This window comes from Musca domestica, unplaced genomic scaffold (genome assembly GCF_030504385.1).
Source record: "Musca domestica strain aabys unplaced genomic scaffold, Musca_domestica.polishedcontigs.V.1.1 1, whole genome shotgun sequence".
Classification (NCBI taxonomy): domain Eukaryota; kingdom Metazoa; phylum Arthropoda; class Insecta; order Diptera; family Muscidae; genus Musca; species Musca domestica.
In genome coordinates this window covers 24,196,905-24,220,422 of record NW_026712114.1, presented here as the reverse complement: position 1 = coordinate 24,220,422, position 23,518 = coordinate 24,196,905, and the positions used below count along the sequence as shown (strand labels likewise).

Here is a 23,518-nt window from a genome sequence, read left to right as displayed (position 1 = left end):
CAAAGCGACAGAACATACAATAAAATATACATATTAAATTGGCCAAGTTTTATACAGGAACCGCCTTCATCCTCATGTCACGTATACACGCACACACACTTTCATAAAATTGTTGGATCCAAACGTCAACAATCGCCGCTGTCAATTATAATAATGTGGTTATGTGTGTGTCTGCGGTTCATAAGTACCGTATACAAGTGATACGGCATATAATTTCAACAATTCAAAATAATTCCCCGCCATACTCCCTCCTTGCCTCCATTACCATGAGGATGATGTTGGTGTACATTCTCCTCCATGGTTTTACTGTTGACGATGACGCTGATGATACCATGGATGGTGGGTCGGTAATATCTCTTTTGAAAAAAGTTAATTTCTTAATTTTCACCTTCCGCTGTTTGCTGCTTCGAAAGTGATGCTAACAATTGACGCTGCCAGCCAGCCTGCCTCAGCTCAGCTGCTTAATGATGGCAATGCTGATGCCTGCCTGCCCGTCCTTCCGCCTGCTCCCCACCATTGTTGTTAATATTCTCCCAGCAGAGCCGGAAAGTTCAGAGTATTCAACGTTGGTTCGGTCGTTCGTTCTTTTGACATTTTCATTTTTAAAGTACAGCAAAAATCTCGTATTATTTTATAATGCCGGCATTCATCACAACAATGGACCGTGAATGCAAAGCTCTCAATCGGGCGTGAAGCATAATATCACCATAAGAGTATTTAAGTTTGTTATTATGTTTTGGTGAGCATAACAACAACAACAACAAACCGCAGCCGAGTCGTCATCAACATCACCGTCGTCGTCGTAGCCGTTGTTGTCGCTTGAAAGACATTTCAAAAATTCCATTGAAAAAGAAAATACCCACAAAATGGGTAATAACAATATTTAAGTTGTCAGATTTGAATTTGAAATATCTTGCCTATAGAAGTCTTGCGGGAAATAAATAAATGCATGTATGTAAAGCAATGTAGCCAAGGGGTGGTTCAGGGGCTCCAGGAAACACCGTACAAAGAAAAAGTTCCTGAATTTAAAGACAATAATTGTGATATTACCTTTCCAAGGTGTAAATAAAATTGAAATCATTTTTTGAAAAGATTGAAACATAAATAAGGTTCTTATTGAAAATTTATGCTTAAATGCGGAATGAAGTCAAAAACAAGTTCAAAAGTATCAGTTCGTTTTGCCGACAGATGTATACCCTCAGCCAGTGTTCGATTATTTAAACATATTTTGACTACTGTTATGATCATTCAAATTGTTGACTGCTATGGCGTAGGTTCCAAAGAAATGGGCCAATTTTGTCCACTTCATATCGGACCTAAAAAAAAATGATGTAAATATTGCGACGTGCCAGGTTTGGACTATATTGGTTACTTCCTTTGACACTTTGTGGGGGAGGTACCAGAAGGAGTGGATTGATAATCCATCTTCACACCAGACCTTGGGTTAATAAGAGTTGTAATATTTTGACGCTTTGTGGGGGAGGTACTTAATGTAGTCGACCGATGGACCATATATGAACTGACCTAGAACTGACGTAGATATTAGGATTGGCAAAGTTGGCGCAAAATCGGATTATTGTTTCTCTTTCTGTGCAAAAAATATTTTTCTTGAAAATTTCGGTTTTTTGTAGGGGAGGTACCAGAAGGAGTTTACCCATATTGCCCATTTTCGAACTCGATCTAAGTTAGAAAAAAATCGACGGACATTGCTAGATCGACTCCAAATATCCTGAAACGGATTTTGTCCAAAGAGACCTAGGATCCGAAACCGTTATGACGACTAGACACGTTCAAATTATATATACCCTCTCTAGCCATATGGCTGAGGGTATAACTAGTCATATGGCTAATGTATAATCTCTAGCCATATGGCTGAGGGTATAAAAATCAGTAAGGAAAAATCAAAAGCCGGGCAGGGCTGTCCATATGATACCCTACACCACTATGCATATTTAGTAGAGCTCCCGTAACAACGAATCTATTTGAAGTAGATCATACCACATATCAACATTTAGGTTTAGAGCAGTCAGTCAATATTTGGTTTCAGAGGGTGCTAATATATGGGAGGCATATCCAATTCTGAATCCATTTTCACATAATGTTATGGGGACAAATTTATCCTTTATACCAAATAACATTGCTATAGAGTAGCACTTTCGAGATGGATTATATTAAAACAAGTAAAAAATACCTTTTACCAATTGGAACGAAATTGACAATTTTCAAAAGAGAGATAATATTTGTTAAAATTTCCTAAAAAATACCGAATGTAGTCGTTATATTAGAGTCTATACGACGACGTGGACCTGCAAAGGCAACTTTTGTCATAAGCCATTACAATATTCAAATGGGAAACCTGAAGAAAAATCGGCGAATATTCTAGCTAAAATCAAAAAAAAAAAAAAAAGAAAATCAAAATACCGAATGTTGGGGGGTACCGTTATATCGGGGAAGACCTGGCCCTGCACTCGCAATTTTTTGTCATATGCTGTAGTACCCATTACGAACTTCAAACACCAAAGATGAAACAATTCCCCTGAATAATGTCGCTTAAATCATCAAAATACCGAATATCGGGAGGTACCGTTGTATGGGGGCTATACGAAGACGTGGACCTGCACAAACTATTTCTTGCCATAGGCTGTAGTATTCATTACTTACATCAAATACCAAATTTGAAACCATTCTGAATATTGTACTTAAAATCATCAAAATGCCGAATATCGTTAGGTACCGTTATATGAGAGCTATACGAAGACAATTTTCTGCCTTAGGCGGTACTATTCATTACGAAATTCAAATACCAAATTTGAAAAATTTTCGGCGAATAATGTCGCTAAAATCTTCAAAATACCGAATATCGAGAGGTGCCGCTATATGAAAACTATACGAAGACGTGGACTTGCACAGACAATTTTCTGTCATAGGCTGTAGTATCCATTACGAACTTGAAATACCAAATTTGAAACAATTCCGGTGAATAATGTCGCTATAATCATCAAAATACCGAATATCGGGTAGTACCGTTATATGGGGGTTATACGAAGACGTGGACCTACATGGCCCATTTTCAATACCAAAAGTCCTGCAGACATAGTATACATTTGAGTAAAATTTTATCAGCCTACTTCATTTCGTTCGGAAGCTAGAGTGATTTCCACTGAATGACAGACGGACGGACATCGCTAATTCAGATTTTTATGCTGATCAAGAATATATGTTCTTTGTGGGGTCTAAAAATTATATTTCGAGGTGTTACAAATGGTGGAGGATTCTCATCAATTTCAATAGGGCTCGTCCTTGGGTCAAACAAATATTGTTTGGAAAATTGTATCTCAATCGGATAATTTTGTTAACAAGAATCATGTACAGACGATCGGACATGCATAAATCGTACAGACATGCATAAATCGACTCGGAAAGTGATTCTATGAAGGTCCTCAAAAGTAACAATAGGTCTATATAGCTTCCTTCTCCATGTTTTAAACAAATGCAGAAAGACATAATACCCTTACCCCCATACGGTGTAGGCATAACAATTTCGATGATCACGGTAAGTTGCAGCGAAATAACTCATTACATGTTGGTGTCCTGGTAATGCAGAAAATACCCTGTTTCCATTGCCTTGAAATTCAGGAAGAGGTCTAGTGGCTGACATATTTTCCTTTTACATCAAAAATAAAGCTTTATTACATTATACTTTCTGCGAATTTTCTAAAAATGTTTTCCAAATCTGAAATCATTCCCTAGCCCTACTCTGCTCTCTCTATTATCCATCAAACTCCCTACACACACAAATTATGCCTGCAGCTCAACAACAGTTTTGCTAAATTCCGCCAAAATAATTTCCGTATTGTGCCACATGGCTATGTATGTGTTGGTGTGTTTGTTTGGGTGTGTTCGTGTCTGTATATTACAACAGCTGGTATTGTGATGTTTTTCCTCGGACCATTGCAAAATAAAGTACAACAGGATATTAAGGTGGGAGGAATGGAGGGAGATAGGTAGGACAGAGAGCGCCGCCGTATACAATAATGAACTTAACAATAATGATTCCAGCTATTGATAATCGTCATCATCATTGCACTGTACTGAAATGCTGTGACTGAATGCCGGCAAAACGACCAAGTCGCGACTGCGACATGCTGCATACAATGGGAAGCAAAGTGGATATTGAAATGTGTACAAATGGTTCTGGTTCAACTCATTCCATTTTCCTTTCGTAGGAAATTTGCTGTCAGAAATTTTAAGTGAACTCTAATCTAAAATATTATTTTCTTCCTGTATACCGAAGAATTGTGCCTTTGGTGATAAATGTATTTTTACATATCCCCCTCAGTTGCCTTTCTCCCTCTTTGTCGTGGGGCATGACCGCATTTTGTGCATTGAGTGCTTTAATATTGTTATGATTATATTTCGCCCAATAATAATCATAAAAATAACAATAATCATCGCGAGGATGGTTTTTGATTATTATGATTATTCGCATCTTTTTGTGTCGGTGTACCGTTGTAAACATTTCGCTGTTCCGATTGCCGGCCGACGACTAGCTGTTGACTGGTTTTCATGATGTGTTCAAGAATGAAACGATTGAATGACCCGTAATTGCTTAGTTGATGTTGGGCAATGGAAACAGTGGTTAATGGGGAGGAAATATTTTAAAGAGTCTCTTGCGAGATCTTTGAAAAAAATTACCTCTATAGTAAAGTAAAATGTAGAATTCAGATTCAGGTATAACTCCCATACATATCTTCGTCTATTTTGTCTTTTATAGTGCACCAAATGTGTAATATTAGCCTAAATAGGATAGAATTTGACACATGTGACTAAATTGAACCTAGAATCAAGTATATAAAATTTGGTGAAAATCAGTTCAGATATAGATCCCATTTATAGTGTTCATCCAAATTGTTATTTTTGTCTCCTACAGCCGTAATATGCACCACGTAGCAAGAGTATCCGGAAAAATTAGCAACTATAGTTTAGAAATACGTCTACCAAATTTTGGTTCGAGATCGATTCAGATTTGGATTAAACTTCCACATGTATCTTTATTCGGCTTGAAGTTTATTGTGCTCCAATATTACCCGATTTCAGCCCAGAAGTAAATACGAATATAGCTATCATATATATTTTTCTTTTGGTTTTTCCGAACTAGCTCTGCCAAAATTTTATCGAGATCGGCTGAGGTTTAGATATAGCTCTCATATATATCTATATCTTCATTTTTCTATTTCGTGTAACTCGTCCCATATACCTATTGCTCCGGTATATGTATAGTACGTATTTTCAAAACCACCACCATATCTCAATCTCAGATACCAACAGTGTCCTTAATATCAAATTTAAGCATTTCAGCTATCAATATCCTCATTACATGATTTGGTATCAATTAGTATTTCACAATTTGTCAGCACTATTTTAGTACTATTTTAGCACACTTTTCCAAAACTACTTTTATATCTCAATTCCAAATACGAATAGTGACATCTATATCAAATTTCAGGATTTCAACTCTCTTCCTTCAACCAATACCAACTTTAGTAGCATTTAGTATTTTTCGTACAATTATAGTACGCATTTTTAAAACTATCTCCATATCTCAACCTCAGATACGTACAGTGATCTGAATATCAAATTTCAGCTCCACTCCTTCACCCAATACTAAGTGTAGTACTATTTAGTACTTTTCGTACAACTATATCACACATTTCCAAAACTACCTCCATATACGAATCCCAGATACCAACAGTGATCTGAATATCAAATTTCAGGATTTCAGCTCCATTCCTTCACTCAATACCAAGTGTAGTACTCTTTAGTACTTTTCGTACAATTATACTAAGCATTTCCAAAATCACCTTCATATCTGAATCACAGATATCAACAGTGACCTCAATACCAAATTTCAGGATTTCAACTCTATCCCTTTACCCAATACTATTTGGTACTTTTTGAACAATTTTTGAAACCACCTCCATAAGCCCAGGCTACACATGTACAGCGTGCCTAATGTCAAATTTCAGATTTGAAGCACTATTTGTCCACCCAGTACCAAAATGTTCCAAATATTATGTTTGTATAATTTTCGTGAACACATTTGCAAAAGCACCTCCATATCTTTACCACATACACCAACAGTGACATCTATATCCTATTTTAGGATTTCAGTTCTATTCCTTCACCCAATACCAAATTTAGTACTATTTAGTACAATTATAGTATACATTTCCAAAACCACTTCCATATATCAGCCACCACTTCCATATACCCAGATACCAACAAAGACCTTAATATCAATTTTCGGAATCCAGCCCTATCCCTTCACCCAATATGAAATATAGTACCATTCTGAACTTTTTATACACATACATATGAACAGCGATCTTAGTACCAAATTTCAGATTTCAAATTTCACTATATTTTCGCCCATTACCAAATTGTACAAAATATATAGTACTATTCAGTACCAACAGGGCCCCAATGCAAAAATTCACAATTTCAGCTTCATCTGCTCATCCTAAACCAAACTGTTCCAAATTTATTACCATTTGGTACAGGTCCCTCACTTAGTATGCATTTCCAAAACCACCTTCGTATATGAAACTTACTTTAATTCTCATAAAAAAATGTAAAGTTTTTATCTTTATCCTTACACAAAATTTAGCGCACATAAGTACGAATTTCCACAACTGTCTACATGCTTTAGACCTACAATGCAATAGTAATCTCTGTTGGTTCACCTAAAATTTAAATTGTACAACATTTAGTGCACATAAGTACGATTTCACAAAACTACCGACATACCTCAGTCCTATAATGGAATAGTAATCTTCTTTCCAAATTAAAGGATTCCAATTCCATTGGAATTCCAAATTAAGTACCATTTAATACACATAAGTATGAATTTCGAATACAATGTACATTTTTTAGTCTTAGAATGCAATACTAATCTCAATTTCAGCTCTACCGGTTCAACCAAATCGCAATTGTACCAAATTTAGTACCTTTTAGTACTTTTCGTGAACAAAAGTACAAATTTCGAATACCTTCTCAATCCCAATCCTACACTCCGCTAGTAATGTTAATTTCAAATTTCAGGATTCCTGCTCCAACCACTCCTCCAAATTCAAGTTGTATCGAATTTAGAACCGTTTAGTACTTTTTGTATACACAATTCCGAAACTTCCTCTTTATACCGAAACTTCCTCTTTATATCCTCTTCTCATCCTTTATGCTAATACCAAATTTCAAGTTTTTAGTTCTAGCCGTTCGCATGATACGAAATGGTACTAAGTGTAGTACATCTTTGTACTTTTCGTACACTTGTAGTGCGAATTTCTAAAAACCCTTTGGTACATCGTTCATACACTCCATCAGTGATCCTCATTCTAAATGTAAGACTTCTAGCTCTACTGATTCCTCAAATACAAAGGGTATCATATTTGATACCTTTTAATACTTTTCGTGCAGTTCTGGTACGAATTTCAAAATAACCCAGCCTTATGTTACCCTCGGACCAAGAGTGAACTTCACCCAAAATTTTAAGATTCTAGCTCCAACCTGTTTGTCTGGACGTTGTTGAATCGTTAAGTCAGTCAGTCCTAGATTCACGACACGTCTCGTTTAGTCTCTGCATTATTTAACAACCTACGGCCTTCATTGTTCTCACAACATTTACTCCTTTGGGAACCTTAAAATTAATAAAAACCTCTAACCTTCAACACCCCTATGAGAAGAAAATCAAGTGACTTTATGTCAAATACGAACACATACACGTCCAACTTCCTCACACACACATACACCTATAACAATTGTGAACCCGTATTACACAATGACACACCTATTGAATTCCCTTTGGAATTTTCCCATCCAAAAGAAATGCGAGAAAAAGTAAAACAAATCACTGTCTCATCATTACAATTATTCATCCATGGAAAACGCAATTGCCTCTCATCATCACCCGTGATAGAACCACCCTCTCCACCCCATCCTCCCTTTCTCTACATACGCCTCCATATCTATACATCTCTGTGGCAGAGCCATAATAATCAAACCAAATGTTGAATGCCTCCGGTTCATGGCATAATGCTGTTTACTGGATCGTCCATGCGTCCGTCCGCCGGTTCGTCGCTAAGAGCCAGTCGTCATCACAAGAGCATTGTTAAATGTTGTGCAAAAGCGGGCGTTTTTGTTTCGTGTTTTAATGCTTTAATGCCTTCCAGAGCTTTTACAGTTTTTTCTCCCCCCGCTCCACCCATAGGAAGAATAGGAAATAAAAACGACAACAACAACAACAACAGCAACGACAGCATCTATGATAATAGCACAATATACCGGTTGCATTAGCACCAGCAGCACTTTCCGAATCAGTAACGGCATGGCACACAAAATTTGAAAAATATACCCTCTCATTTCGTATCAGAATCAGAGAGAACCCCCTTCCTGCCAACGAAATCAGACAAACTCTGGAAAAATTCACATACAACACGGAATCAGTCCGCTAAATGCCATGCCGTCGTTCCAATGGGGCATTATCTACAGCATTGCCGGCATCGGCATCGACATCAACATCATAGTCGTCTCTGTAAAACACTTCACTCCAATTGAAATTAACCCCTTTTGGCACAAATAAATGCCACAACACAAACTCAGGCACCAGCAAAACGACAAAACATTTTCTATATGGAAATTTTCAATGTGGCCTTTTTTGTTGTTGCTGTTGTTAATTTTCCGGCTTTTGGCGAGGCACTCACTCTCTTCATGGATAGGAAACAACGAAGTGTTTTTTTCTCCTTTTTTTTTTTGAAAATATTGTTGCGCCCAATTTAGTTTTCATAATTGTATAAAAATTTATGTTTTATCATAAAATATACCCTCGCTCCATGAAATGGAAATAAGCTAGCCAAGAGCCGGAGGAAAGGTAGACCGGCCGGCAAAATGGCTTGCAAAAACAAAAGTTTCGTATTTATAGACGCACACACACAAATGGAAATGTAAGCATTTTGAAATTAATATGAATATGAAATAAATATTCACAAAATCTATGCCTTCGAGCAGGATTGCCAAATAGTTCTCAGGGGGATCATGCGAATGGGGATAGGTGGTAAAAGGATATGAGCTGACAAAAAAACTGGGGTAGAAAAAGCAACGAATACAGGGTGAAAGGAAAATAGCTGCAACCAACTTCAGAATGCTGTCATTTCTAAGCCACCCGTCCGACAGCTGTACCAACTTCAGAATGCTGCAACCAACTTCAGAATGCTGTCATTTCTAAGCCACCCGTCCGACAGCTGTTAAAATTATTCCAGTGACAGCTCATTTTATTGTGTACAAGCGTGCAAAAGCATTTTGGTGAGAATTTTCCAGAAAAAAAGTTATTCAAGCGTGATTACGTGATTTCTTCATATTTGACTAGAAAACCACAAGTGGCTATTGTTAAAGCACTCCAGCATTTAAATGTGAATAAATCTTTTGTGTCTTGTACCATCGCTCGTTATCGTGATACTGGAAGCGTCGTAACCCGATGTCAAGGATGTGAACGGAAGAAAACAGCAACATCAGCAGAAATGGTTCGAAAAGTAAAGAAGCGACTTGATCGAAACCTGCGTCGCAGTGGCCGAAAAATGGCTCGTGAGCTGAACATATCGTAATATTCCATTCGGTAAATATCGAAAATGAGCTAAGGTTAAATCCACTGAAATTCCAAAAAGTGCAAGAACTTACACCGCAATAGAAAAAAAATAGACTCAAAAGAGCTAAAGAGTTGCTTTGCTTGGCCGAAGTGTGGTGAATTGTCGAATTTGGTTTTTTCCGATGAGAAAACATTCGATGTCCAGCAGTTTGTAAACAAACAAAATGATCGTGTATACTTTCTAAAGAGGTCAGCTGAAAATGTGGACCTTCGGTTGGCCACCAGAACTAAAGAACCGGACATTATGATGGTGTGGGCCGCCATAACAGCCGATGGTCGCTCTCCGCTAGTATTAATCGACCGTGGCATCAAAATAAATGCCGAATATTATCGCGAAATATACTGGAGGGTGTATTAAAGCCTTGGGAACACAAACATTTTGGCCGCAGACCTTGGACATTTCAACAGAACTCAGCACGCGCCACCCAAGAATGGATCCTTGCTTCATTTCCAGGGCACAATGGCCACCAAAATCTCCAGATACCAATCCGTTGTACTATTGTGTCTGGAGTATTTTGGAAAGCAAGGATGGCACTAAAAATACTAAAGTATTGATCACCGCAAAGCAACATTCGGGCAGCGTGTGACAGTTTCATTGGCCGTAATTCGTGCCAAGGGTGACAAATTCGAACAAAGCAAAATTTATTCTAAAATTTGATGCTATTTCCGACATATTCCTTAAGATGTCCACTTTTGATGGTCTATTGGTCCTTGAAAAATATTCCTTAAGAAGTCCACGTTCAAGGGTCTTTTGGTCCTTGAAAACTATTCATTAAAAAATCCACGTTTGGTGGACTGTTGGTCCTTGAAAAATATTCTTTAAAAAATCCACGTTTGGTGGTCTGTTGGTCCATGAAAAATATTCATTAAAAAATACATGTTTGATGGTCTGTTGGTCCTTGAAAAATATTCTTTAAAAAATCCACGTTTGGTGGACTGTTGGTCCTTGAAAAATATTCTTTAAAAAATCCACGTTTGGTGGTCTGTTGGTCCATGAAAAATATTCATTAAAAAATACATGTTTGATGGTCTGTTGGTCCTTGAAAAATATTCTTTAAAAAATCCACGTTTGATGGTCTTTTGGTTCTCGAAAAATATTCTTTAAAAATCCACGTTTGATGTTTGGTTGGTCCTTGAAAAATATTCTTTAAAAAATCCACGTTTGATGGTCTGTTGGTCCTTGAAAAATTATCTATAAAAAATCCACGTTTGATGGTCTGTTGGTCCTTGAAAAATATTCTTTAAAAAATCCACGTTTGATGGTCTGTTGGTCCTTGAAAAATTATCTATAAAAAATCCACGTTTGATGGTCTTTTGGTCCTTGAAAAAAATTGTTTAAAAAATCCACGTTTGATGGTCTTGTGGTCCTTGAAAAATATTCTTTAAAAAATCCACGCTTGGTAGTCAGGAAGACCTTGAAAACTATTCTTTAAAAAATCCACCTATGGTGTTCTGTTGGCCCTTGAAAAATATTCCTTTAAAAATCCACGTTTAGAGTTCTGTTGGTCCTTGAAAAATATTTCTTAAAAAATCCACGTTCGATATTTTGTTTGTCCTTGAAAAATATTCGTTAACAAAATCCACGTTTGATGTTCTGTTGGTCCTTGAAAATTATTCTTTAAAAAATCCACTTTTGATGGTCTATTGTCCTTGGAAAATATTCCTTAAGAAGTCCACTTTTGATGGTCTATTGTCCTTGAAAAATATTCTTTTAAAAATCCACGTTTGGTGGTCTGGTCCTTAAAAAATATTCTTTAAAAAATCCATGTTTGATGGTCTGTTGGTCCTTGGAAAATATTCCTTAAGAAGTCCACTTTAATGGTTTGTTGATCCTTGAAAAATATTCTTTAAAAAATCCACGTTTGGTAGTCAGAAGGCCCTTGAAAAATATTCTTAAAAAATCCACATTTGATGGTCTTTTGGTCCTTGAAAAATATTCTTTAAAAAATCCACGTTTAATGGTCTTTTGGTCCTTGGAAAATTATTCTTTGGCAACCCTTTAATTCCTCTGCCCTTTGAAATGAGTCCCTTCCAATTTGTAGTCCACTCCCCCAACTGCTGGCGGGGTGACTAAAAACTTGAATTTAAATATTTACGTTGGTAAAACCTTTTAATGATATTAGCTTAAAATGTAATTTGTTGTGTGTTCCTAAAGCCATGGCCTGTCTGGTTCGATGGTTGGTCTGCATACATTTTTGTAATGAAAAGTGTTTTGAATTTTTTTTTTTTTGGATTTTGCTGTTCAACAATTCCCTATGGAAGCTGGAATCTGGTGCACAACATCCAACAAATGCAAAAAAATAGCAACAAAACTGAATGAATGCCATTGAATGTCATTTGGGAGTAACACCGCGATGTTGCAAAACCCCAAAATGGAAACGCTTCAACGCGTCTCTTTCATTTGGCACCCACCAGGGTTTATTTTTTTGGGATTTTTTTCTGGTGAAAAATTCATTGCAACACCAATGAAATGTTCAAAACTGTGTCTGGCCCCCCTTCCGCCTCAGTTAGTGTTGTAGGTTTGTTGTTCAACAACATGCTTGTTGTATTGTGGCAATGTTAGATTCTTATGTTTTTTTGTTCTCCTCTTCGGCTGGATATGTAAATTTTTGGCTATGCTGTTGTTTTGCGATTCCAGCCAAAAAAAAAGGAAAAACCTCCAAAAGAAAAATCTCAACAATATATGTACGATGTTATTGTTGCTACTTTTGTTGTTTTTAATGTTGAATTCCATTATTATGTGCGGCTTACATTTGCAACATTGTGTTTGGGTTTTTTGTTACTCCGATTTCGTTTCATCTGCTTGCCACCGTTTTTTTTTTGTTCTGCCACCCTTATTTTTGTGGTAAAGTAACATGAGATTTTCTATTGAACTCACTTTTTTGGAAATGATTTGAACTCCTTCCGTTCCCTTTTGTCGGCAATGATGATGTTGTTGTTGTTGTTTCTGGTTCTCTGGTCTGTTGCATTAACTGGTAAATTAACTTTGTTTAAGACCTATTCGAGGGTTATTTCAACAAACGTGATGAATAGCTGGGGATAATGAGACCTTGTGTTGTATGAATGTGTTTGTGTGTGTGCATTCGCGTATATGTGTCCTAGGATTAAAATGAAATTTATTAAAGGTCCTTATGAAAAAAATTGTGTGTACAGATATTGAGGGATTGCCAGGATTAAATTTCATGAAAACTAATAGTTGTCATTTGTTTCCATGGAGATTTAGATAGGCTGTGCACGACATCGCTTTATCTTTTCTCACCTTAATTAAGGCGGGATTGAAATCGGAAAATAAAAGGTGTGTTATTTGAAATTGTTAATGGAGGACATGAAATGAACAATTATGGGATATGTTTGAAAATTTGAAATACGAAAAAAAAATCCTCCAAACACACAAAGTATATCCTGAAGGGGGAAAATGAAGTTTTCATTTCCTCAAGGAATAATAGGCATTTTTATAGAATATTTATCATAGACCAAACGTGGATTCTTTTAAAGAATGTTTATCAAGGACCAAAAGACCATCAAACGTGGATTTCTTAAAGAATATTTTCAAAGACCAAGAGACCATCAAACGTGGAATTTTTAAAGAATATTTTTCAAGGACCAATAGATCATCAAACGTGGATTTTTTAAAGAATATTTTTCAAGGACCAATAGATCATCAAACGTGGATTTTTTAAAGAATATTTTTCAAGGACCAAAAGACCATCAAACGTGGATTTTTTTAAGATTATTTTCAAGCACCTCCCGACTACCAAACGTGGATTTTTTTAAGATTATTTTTCAAGGACATTATGAACATAAAACTTGAATTTTTTAAAGATTATTTTTCAAGGACATTCTGAACATAAAACGTGAATTTTTTAAAGATTATTTTTCAAGGACCTTTTGAACATAAAACGTGGATTTTTTAAAGAATATTTTTCAAGCACCTTCTGACTACCAAACGTGGATTTTTTAAAGAATATGTTTCATGGACCTTCTGACTACCAAACGTTGATTTTTTAAGGAATATTTTTCATGGACCTTCTGACTACCAAACGTGGATTTTTTAAAGAATATTTTTCATGGACCTTCTGACTACCAAACGTGGATTTTTTAAAGAATATTTTTCATGGACCTTCTGACTACCAAACGTGGATGTTTTAAAGAATATTTTTCAAGGACCTTCTGACTACCAAACGTGGATTTTTTAAAGAATATTTTTCAAGCACCTTCTGGCTACCAAACGTGGATTTTTTAAAGAATATGTTTCATGGACCTTCTGACTACCAAACATGGATTTTTTAAAGATTATTTTTCATGGACCTTCTGACTACCAAACATGGATTTTTTAAAGATTATTTTTCATGGACCTTCTGACTACCAAACGTGGATTTTTTAATGATTATTTTTCATGGACCTTCTGACTACCAAACGTGGATTTTTTAAAGAATATTTTTGAAGGACCTTCTGACTACCAAACGTGGATTTTTTAAAGATTATTTTTCATGGACCTTCTGACTACCAAACGTGGATTTTTTAAAGAATATTTTTCATGGACCTTCTGACTACTAAACGTGGATTTTTAAAGGATATTTTTCAAGCAACTTCTGATTACCAAACCTGGATTTTTTTAAAGAATATTTTTCAAGCACCTTCTGATGACCAAACCTGGATTTTTTAGCGTGGATTTTTTAATGATTATTTTTCATGGACCTTCTGACTACCAAACGTGGATTTTTTAAAGAATATTTTTGAAGGACCTTCTGACTACCAAACGTGGATTTTTTAATGATTATTTTTCATGGACCTTCTGACTACCAAACGTGGATTTTTTAAAGAATATTTTTGAAGGACCTTCTGACTACCAAACGTGGATTTTTTAAAGATTATTTTTCATGGACCTTCTGACTACCAAACGTGGATTTTTTAAAGAATATTTTTCATGGACCTTCTGACTACTAAACGTGGATTTTTAAAGGATATTTTTCAAGCACCTTCTGATTACCAAACCTGGATTTTTTAAAGAATATTTTTCAAGCACCTTCTGATTACCAAACCTGGATTTTTTAAAGGATATTTTTCAAGCACCTTCCAAATATGGAATTTTTATAGATTATTTAATTCTTAATTAATAATTAATTTGTTACTTTTCTCTTTCTTTCTTTGCAGTGTGTTCTGTGTGAAAATTTGTTCTAATTTGATTAATGATAAAATCCATTTTATGAAGTGAAAAATATAAATAAATATTTAGCCATTTTTGGAATTTTCAACATATTCGGATTAAAGGTAAGACATAAAAAGCTAAACAAAAAGAAATATTTCATTATTTTTAAATCTTAAATTTTTACAAAATTTCTTCATTACAAAAATTCACAAGAAATTGCCCTTGCACGTGCCCTGCCTGAGGGTCAAAATCCAAAAACATGTTTCGGCCATGCCATACTCAAATCGTGACTTTAACAAATATTTGCAACATAAACATCCTTTAAATATCCTTAAGCTATTAGATTTGTATTAGCTTGTATTTGGAACGATTACAGAAAAATTGACCATCATCAATATTTTGTTGAAGCACCAAAAACAACAACAACAACTCAGACACTGAGTCATGTCGAAACGTAGAAAACTTTAAAAACAAGGCTCTAATGATGTATTGAGATTAATAACAAAGAGCAAGAGGGGCGGAGGAGGGGGTCGGTCAGCTGAACACAAAAGGTCACAACCCTGAAATGCTATACGTGAGCGGACTGGCAAAGGAATTTCGTTTGTTCGGTAGAAAAAAGAAAACATTTTCTAGCAATAAAATAACCTTGAAATGTCAACAACCTGTTCCGATGGAGATAGATGTATGTGTGTGTGAAAGGGGGTGGTATTAGGATAATATCTACGTGGTCGATAGCCTATCACATCGACAATTTTATGTGCCTGGCATAGCAAAGAACTGAACTCATTGATTTTGTTGTAATTGTGTGGTCATTGGTTTTGTTGCCTGCTAATGATTTGGCTCAATCCTCGGCGCTCTTAAACAAAAGATAGCATTTCATTTAAATTAATTTGTGAAAACTATGACCAACCAACCAACCCACCAACGAAAAAAAAAAACACTCATTTCAATTGGCTTAAATGAAGGCAATAAGCCAATCGCCACCAAAAAAAAAAATAATCGCAAAAATAAAAAAATGAACGAGCATTGCTTGCTCGTCGTCGCTCTGCATCTCAAAAGAAAGTAAAATTGAACTTTTGCACTTGAAACTCCTTAATAAAACTAATTGAAAATTGTATTCAATTGGTATGCATTCATAGCAAAAAAAACGAAAAGCTGTGCAATTCATTGGCTCAGCCACTCGCTCTGTGAGACGGGCGAAGCAATTCTGTTATTCAATTCAGGCATTCCATGGCAATGCAAGCAATGTGGGTACCCCAACCTCCTAGTGCCCCTCCTTTATCACAAGATCCATACTAGGGGCGTATATTCATTCATTCATTGTTTGATGACAGTTTTGTTTTTTTTTTTTTTTTTTCGTTGGACCGTCTCCATCTTCTTCGTCTTCGTTTTCCTCTATTTTAGCGTCTCGAAAGTTTTCTTTTGTTCTCTCGTTACCCTGTCTTTGAAAGAAGAACCAAAACAGATTTTTTTCGCATTTCTGTTGCTTATTTTGGGGTGAAAGAAAGTTCTTGTTTTTGTCATTACACAACCGGCTAATAAAAACGGGTTTAATGAGAAAACTATGAGAGGAGATTTTAACTGCTTCGGAGGTCATTGTGCATTTTTGTAGGGGGTCATTGGTATTTTTTTATGAATTTTATAGAGTCATTACCTTGAAGGGGGTTATTGATAGCAGAACACAAAAAAAAGCAAGTGAAGAAGTATTTAATTCCGACAGGGCCGAACTTTTGATACAATCCGCAATAAGGGAATGAAAAGGTTCGAAAATACCATTGAATGCATCTGTTTCGCATTGTTATCTATGACAGTTTTAACTGCCTAACAAAACCAAATGTCAATACGATTGCCTCAAATAAATCGCAAAATTACCTAATATAACGATTGGTGCCTGTTATAGCAAAGGGTTGGCATATACAGTGTGAGATAAAAAAAAACTGCAACAAAGTCAAAAGCCATAATTTTTATTTTAAATTTTATTGAATGAAAGCATAAAAAGGTCGGAAATAGCATCAAATTTTAGAATAAATTTAGATCAACTATGGCACGTCTTCAAACGGCCAATGAAACCGTCACACGCTGCCGGATGTTGCTTTGCGGTATTTTGGCCCATTCCCGGCGAAGCACTTGCTTGAGGTGATCGACACTTTTGGTATCCGGAGATTTCGGTGGCCATTGTGCGCTGGCAATGAACCTCAGGGAAACCTCAAGGAACCTCATTTTGTAACCATTCCTGGGTGGCGCGTGCTGAGTGTAATGGTGCTGAGTCCTGTTGGAATGTCCAAGGTTTGCGGCCAAAATGTTTGCATGCCCAAGGCTTTAATACACCCTCCAGCATATTTTCGCCATAATGTTCGGCATTTCTTCTGATGACACGGTCGATTAATTCGAGTGGAGAGCGACCATCGGCTGTTATGGCGGCCCACACCATCACCATGGCCGGCGCTTGAGTTTTGGTGTCCAACCGAAGGTGCACATTTTCAGGTGACCTCTTTGGCGAGTAAACACGATCATTTTCTTTGTTTACAAACAGTAGGTCAACGAATCCTTTTTGTCATCGGAGAAATCGGCAGTTCACCACCCTCGGCCAAGCGAAGCAACTCTGAGCTCTTTTGCGTCTATTTTCTTTCTGTTGCCTTGTAATTTCTTGCACTTTTTTGGAATTTCAATGGCTCATTTTTCAATATTTGCCGAATGGAATATTGCTATTCAGCTCACGAGCCATTTTTCGGCCACTGCGACGCGGGTTTCGATCAAGTCGCTTCTTCTTGACTTTTCGAACCATTTCTGCTGATGTTGCTGTTTTCTTCCGCCCACTTCCTTGACGTCGGGCTACGACGCTACCAGTATCAAGGTAACGAGCGATGGTACGAGATACAAAAGATTTATTCACATTTAAATGCTGGAGAGCTCTAACGATAGCCACTTGTGGTTTTCCAGCCAATTATAAAGAAATCACACTATCACGCTTGAATTCCATCACGAATAATTTTTTTTCGGGGAAATTCTCACCAGAATGCTTTTGTACGCTTGTAAACAATATAAGGAGCTGTCACTGGAATAATTTTAACAGCTGTCGGACGAGTAGCTTGGAAGTGACAGCTGTCTGAATTTTGTTGCAGTGTTTTCATCTCACCCAGTATTTAACCGGCTTCGGGTTAATTGTGCACCAAATGGCCAATATCAGTTCAAATGACCTGAGTTTTGCAACATCCGACCGAATTCAGTTTAGAAGCAATTACATCAAATGTGGTGAAAATCGGTTAAGATATAGCTGTAACTCCCATATATATGTATCATCCGGTTTGGTTTTTAAGTCCCTCACATTCGTAATATGCACTCCACAAAAATTTAATATTTGGTACCAGATATCAAATACATCCCAGAAATTCCTCTGTCAAATTTTATCCAGATCGGATCAGATTTGTATATAGTTTCTATATATATCTCCATGCGATTTCACGGTAATTGTACACCAAATATGTAATATCAGCCCCAGTTGGATAAATTTTTTTCGGTCTCCGTATATTGGTTCCGATATACATTTTTATACCCCACAACACTTTGTGTTGGGGGTATTATAAGTTTGAATGGGCCAAAAATTATGTAACACCACGAAATATTGGTTTCCCACATAGGAAAGTATATATGGATCTTCCTATCTCGCCGAGCTGAGTCGATCTAGCTATGTATGTCCGTCCGTCCGTCTGTCCATGTTAATTTGTAATTACTCTACAGGTCGCAATAATGGCCCGATCGTCACGAAATTGAAAATGGAGGTGGGGATAGGGTCATGATAGAACCCTATTGCTTTTGGAGATGATCGCATAATATTTAGGGGTTGTTTTTCCTGATTTTGCAGTTGCTCTACAGGTCACAATTATAGACCAATTTACGCGGAAGTTAGCATGGGGCTAGAGTATAGGGCTGGGCAGAAGCCCTCCAATTTTTATGGTCATCGGGGAATATTTAGTGGGTGAAATAGACCATAACATTTATGTTAAAAATCAAAATTTTCCATTAAACCGCGAATATTTTTAATCCCGGCGAAATCAGAAATAGACGAACAGGTCAATTCTGACCGTTATGTAGATGCCGATAGTAAATATATCGGATATATACAGCGAAATAATACAATATTTATATACAAAGGATGGGGATGTTAGCTAGAATGCTTATATCTCAAGAATGGCTGGACCGATTTTGACAAATTTTGTCAATTCAGAATGCCTTCTTGACATAAAAGAATATAATTTAAAAAAATCTGATAAAAAACATAGATTTTGTAGTATTTTGTGACATTTTTTTATTTTTTCATATTTTTTTATCGCATGCGATTTTTTCAATTTGACTTATAATATTGAAGTGTACATTTTGTAATATTTTTTCACCTTACCATTCAGGTTGGGGTTATTATTTATATACAGATTGCAATTATCGTTCGATCTTCACGAAATTTTTTAACCAAGGTAGGGTTAGGCTCAGAAGGGCTAGGAGTTGAAATGGACCATCAACTAAAAATGTTCCTTATTTTGCATACGTTATAAACGCTACAAATAGAAAGCAAAGGACACGGAATCTCGCATGAAGTTAGAGTTAAGGACAGCGGGTTGAATGGACCACTACTTTTGTGTGAAAAAATACCAAAATTTCCATTCTACCGAAACGCTGAAAACAACTTACAGGCGATACCCAAAAAGGCGAACTTCTGCCATTTTAAGTTGATTTTTTTGACGAATATAGTCATATATCGTAGACAAGCAAATCACATAGATGAGTCTAAATTTAGAGATACAGAGAGGCCTCTTGCTTCTGGAGATGATCGCAAAATATTTTTGGGGGTTCAAATGAATCAAAAACAGAAAAAATTTACTGATCACATAATTTAAGCCAATCGACACGACAGAAGAATTCTAGCATTTTGGATGGCCAGTGCATTACATTTAGCTGTAAAATGGACCACAACAACTGATAGCACGACGGAGTTCGTAAATATTGGTCAAATGACCCTGGTCAAAAAACTAAGGGTAATATCTAGCAGTGCTCTAAGCATTATTTCAAAAGCGAAATCTTCCAAAATGGATTTGGATATAAGGGGACTTCTAGCATATTGTAGTGTTGTAGGGTATCACATGGTCGGACCCGCACAACTATAGCCTTTGCTTACTTGTTATTATAATTTTTGTTAATATTATCCTTTAAATTTGTTTAATTTCCCTTTGCAGACCTTCTAAATGGCGCCAAAATAAGTCTTAGTATAATTTCAATAAAAACGCTCTTGGAGGAGAACTGATGAGCTTTTTAAACGTGTTTCAACAAAAAAAATATTTTTTATTAACTCGTAATTAAATTCCTAAAATCAAATGAAGTAAACGAAATTCATGCCAACAACCCCAATGTTGTTTTTATTTTTTGCAAATACATGTCAATTAGTCTGCCCTCTCCTTAGCAAGCAAATGCCAGCTTTTTTTTACAAGTCAGATATTTAATTATCGTACCCATACCTCGTTTCGTATTTCCAATTTTTTTTTTCAAATTTGCCACTCCACAAAAAACCAGTGGAAGTTCGAATGACCTCTGTACGGAATGGAGAACACACTGAACTATATGGTGGGTGGGAGTGCGCTACAAATGTTGACAATAACTTGAATTCATGACTTCCAATTGAACACTTAATGACATTCTGTTGTGTTTTTTTCATTTGATTTAATTTTTTGTTGTGAAATTTTATTGTCGTTGTTGTTGTTCTTGTTGTTGCTGCTGTTGTGTTTTTTAATGATTATTCATTGTACTCTTGGAATACATAAAATGATTGTTGCTCGAATGATTATTATTAAAGTATTGGCAACAGCAGTTTCAGAATCGACACAAAAACACAGCAGCTTCACTCCCCAGCATCATTCTGTACAACAATGAGATGGCGACAGCAGATACCAGCAACAAGAAAGCGGGGGGTAGGAGGGGGGCATCATTAAAACTTCATTCTTTCAACCTCTTGCCAATTGATTATCGATTAAATCGATGGGGGCAAATATTGCCATTCTCCAAATAACCAACGCCATCAACACAGCCATTCAGATATTCATTCATTCAGTCAGCCAGCCATTCGCTTTATCTGTCTCTCTGTCTGTCTATAGATCCACTCAATGAATATTCGTATACATAAAAAAGCCGTTTCGAATGGTATCATGAGTCCTCATCAATTGTATCTATCAATTGTGAATTCGATTCAGATACTTGTGCATAATGCTTGAATACGAGAGTACGGGGCTATGTGTTTATGTGCATTAGGGTGGATGGGGAATAAAAATTAAAAGATTATTTAAAATGGAAAATTTGTGATAAAAATCTAAACATGGAGCCATGAGAACTATAAAGAAGAGTCTCAGAAGAGAGCACAGTCTTGTAAAAAATTAGGACGACGGAAAATCTGTACCTAGAAAATATGTGCCTTAAAGTGTAGGTGATTGGAACAGTCTTCATTTCAAGCCTAGATTTGAACCTTCCTCTCATTGCCTCAGCAAACCTTCGATCCCTTAAAAACTCCGATCTTCATGTCAACCAATATTCCATCCTAACCCCTCCTCCCCATTGTACCACAAACATATCTATAGTTACATCAAACAATATCAAACATATCTCCTCTCTTGCTTTGTGTTCTTGTTGTTGTTGTACACATATGTAATATTAGTTACATGTGTATGGGTGTGTGTGTGTGTGTCTGTGTGCATACAAATATCTTCTTAATGAATTGTAATGTATGAATGTTTAACAATGTTGCAGCCAGTATAGAACAAACATATCCGACACACATATCATACAACAACTAGTCTGCTGCTGCCGCTGCTACATTTCAACTTGTGTGGCATTAGTGGGCCATATTTATGAAATACAACAATTTTGCATACGAGGTCTGATCGAAATCCCTACATGAGGTCTTATTGTCAAATCTTATCTTATGATCAAATAGCAGACATTCGATATTGAATAGCAGAACTTCTATGAGGTCTATTAAGGAAAAAGTACACCTCTTGAGGTCTTCATTCAACAATAGAGATCCTCTGAGGCCTTTTATTAAATAGCAGATCTTCTATAAAATTTCGTATTCAAAAGCAGACCTCCTTTGATTTCTTTAATCCAATAGCAGACCTCCTACGAGGTTTACTATGGAAAAGCAGACTCCCAACGAAGTCTTCTATTGAATGGTATACCCTCTATGAGGTCTTCTATTGACTAGCAGACCTCCTATGAGGTTCCCTATTGAAAAGCAAGCATCCTATCAAATCTTTTATAAAATATCAGACTTTCTACAAAGCTTTTATTAAAGAGTAGATCTCCTATGAGTTCTTCTCCTAAATATGAGATCTTTGGATTTTCTATCGAATAGCAGACACCTGCTATTGAACAGCAGACTTGCTATGAGGTCTTCTCTTGATTATAAGATCTCCTATGAGCAGATTCTCAATGATGTCTTCTATTGAATGGTATACCTTGTATGAGGTCTTCTATTGAATAACAGATCTCGTATGAGGTATTCTATCGAATTCCAAACTTTTTATGAGGTGTCCTAAAAATTAGCAGACCTCCTATGAGGGTTTCTATTGAATATCAGACCTTTCTCTATGTTTTCCATCGAATAGCAGACATATGCTGTGGAATAGTAGACCTCCTATGAGATCATCTGTTGAATAGCTGTCCCCATACGAGGTGTACTATGGAATAGCTCCAATCCAATAAAACTTTCTTTTGAATAGACATCCTATGTGATCTTCTATCGACATCCTATGTGATCTTCTATCGAACAGCAGACTTTCAAAAATATCTACTATCGAATAGTAGGGATGCTATTGAATATCAGTCCTTCCTTGAGGCCTTCTATCGCATAACAGAAATCTTCTATTAAATAGCAGACATCTGTTATTGAATAGCAAACCTTATATGAGGTCTTATATTAAAAATCTCTGCTTTAAAACAGCAGACCTATTAGGTTTTCTATTGGTCTTCTATTGAGCAGCAGACCTCCAATTATGTCTTCCATCAAATAGCAAACATCTGTTATTGAACAGCAGACCTCCTACAATGACTTCTATCAAAAAAGGAAGCATCTGTTATTGAATAGCAGACCTCCTATGACGTCTTCTGCTAAATAGAAGACTTCCAATGAGGTCTTCTATGAAATAGCATACCCATAAGAGGTATTCTATGAAATATCAGACCCATGTCTTTTATTGAATAGCAAACCTCTATGAGAGCTTCTGTTGAATAGCAGACCTCCAATTAGGTCTTTTAACAAATAGAAAACATCCGCTATTAAATAGCACACCTCCAATTATGTCTTCTATCAAATAGCAAGCATCTGCTATTAAATATCAGACCTCCTTTGAGTTCTTCTGCTAAATAGAAGACTTCAATGAGATCTTCTATGAAATAACTGACCCATATGAGGTCTTCTATGACGTACTTTATTGAATAACATACCTTTATGAGGTTTTCTATTGAATAGCAAATCTTTTATAGGCTCTTCTATCGAATAGCAGACCTCCAATTAGGTATTCTATCAAATAGCAAACATCTGCTATTGAAGAGTACACCTCCAATGAGGTCTTCTATCAAATAGTAGACATCTGCTATTGAATATCTCCAATGAGGTCTTTTATTAAATAGCAGACCTTCTA

At 36.2% G+C, this 23,518-nt stretch overlaps 1 protein-coding gene across 10 annotated transcripts in view; it reads left to right on the top strand.

The window, feature by feature from the left end:
* LOC101888466 (collagen alpha chain CG42342) overlaps positions 1–23,518 on the top strand; it is a 516,353-nt gene that overhangs the window by 40,579 nt on the left and 452,256 nt on the right. For all 10 annotated transcript variants that reach the window (XM_059120826.1, XM_059120815.1, XM_059120811.1 and 7 more), the window contains exon 2: positions 14,849–14,965. The gene's annotated coding sequence lies outside the window, so the exon portion shown is untranslated. The remainder of the gene's footprint in view (positions 1–14,848; positions 14,966–23,518) is intronic.